Genomic DNA, 1,289 nt, shown 5'->3' with positions numbered 1-1,289 from the left:
CTGTTCCGCAGGATGGGGTTTGTTAAAGTTATTAAGAAAAAGGCCTACTTTAAGAGATAGCAAGTGAAATTTAGAAGATGCCGAGAGGGTAAAACTGATTACTATGCTCAGAAATGTTTGGTGATACAGGATAAAAATAAATATAACACACCCAAATACAGGATGATAGTTCATGTAACAAACAGAGATATCATTTATCAGATTGCTTATGCCCGTATAGAGGGGGATATGATAGTCTGTGCGGCATATGCACACAAACTGCCAAATATGATGTGAAGGTTGGCCTAACAAATTACGCTGCAGTGTATTGTACTGGCCTGCTGCTGGCCCACAGGCTTCCTAATAGGTTTGGCATGGACAAGATCTATGAAGGCCAAGTGGAGGTGACTGGTGATAAATATAATGTGGAAAGCATTGATGGTCAGCCAAGTGCCTTTTCCTGCTATTTGGATGCAGGCCTTGCCAGAATTATCACTGGCAATAAAGTTTTTGGCACCCTGAAGGGAGCTGTGGATGGAAGCTTGTCTATCTCTCACAGTACCAAACGATTCCCTGGTTATGATTCTGAAAGCAAGGAATTTAAACACCGGAAGCACATCCTGGGCCAAAATGTTGCAGATTACATGCGCTACTTAATGGAACAAGATGAAGATGCTTACAAGAAACAGTTCTCTCAATACATAAAGAATAGTGTAACTCCAGACATGATGGAAGAGACGTATAAGAAAGCTCACACTGCTATACAAGAGAATTCAGTCTATGAAAGGAAGCCCAAGAAAGAAGTTAAAAAGAAGAGGTGGAACCGTCCCAAAATGTCCCTTGCTCAGAAGAAAGATCAGGTAGCTCAAAAGAAGGTAAGCTTCCTCAGAGCTTAGGAGCAGGCTGCTGAGAGCTAAACCAAACAATTTTCTATGAGGATTTTTCAGATAAAGACAATAAACTTACGGATAGCAACTAAAAAAGATTCTTATGCATGGTTTTATACATGTTAAAAGCTATAATTTTCCTTGGGAATAAAGCTCCACAATCCTAGTTAAAAAAAAAAAAAAGCCAAGAAAATGTTTGCATGCCTTATGCCACCCTGCTCAAAACCCTCCAGACTCACTGCTTCTTGCCTGCAGAATAGCATCCACGCTGCTCAAATTGATGAGCAGCCATCACTGGTCCTCCAACCTGATGCCTCTTTCCCCAGCAAAGCATGAGCAATGGTGGATCTGATTTACTCACTGACTCCCACACCTGTATTGCCTCCCCCTGTTGTGCTTGTCTGCCAATCCTTCCTCCCATAG

At 41.7% G+C, this 1,289-nt stretch overlaps 1 pseudogene; it reads left to right on the top strand.

Annotated features, from left to right (window-relative positions):
• Window positions 1-896, top strand: LOC108537427 (60S ribosomal protein L5-like; annotated as a pseudogene).
• The last annotated feature ends 393 nt before the right edge of the window (window positions 897-1,289 follow it).

Source organism: Rhinopithecus bieti, unplaced genomic scaffold (assembly GCF_001698545.2).
Source record: "Rhinopithecus bieti isolate Rb0 unplaced genomic scaffold, ASM169854v2 scaffold_315, whole genome shotgun sequence".
NCBI classification, from domain to species: domain Eukaryota; kingdom Metazoa; phylum Chordata; class Mammalia; order Primates; family Cercopithecidae; genus Rhinopithecus; species Rhinopithecus bieti.
The sequence above is the reverse complement of the archived record's forward strand: the minus strand, read 5'-3'. Positions and strand labels throughout refer to the sequence as shown.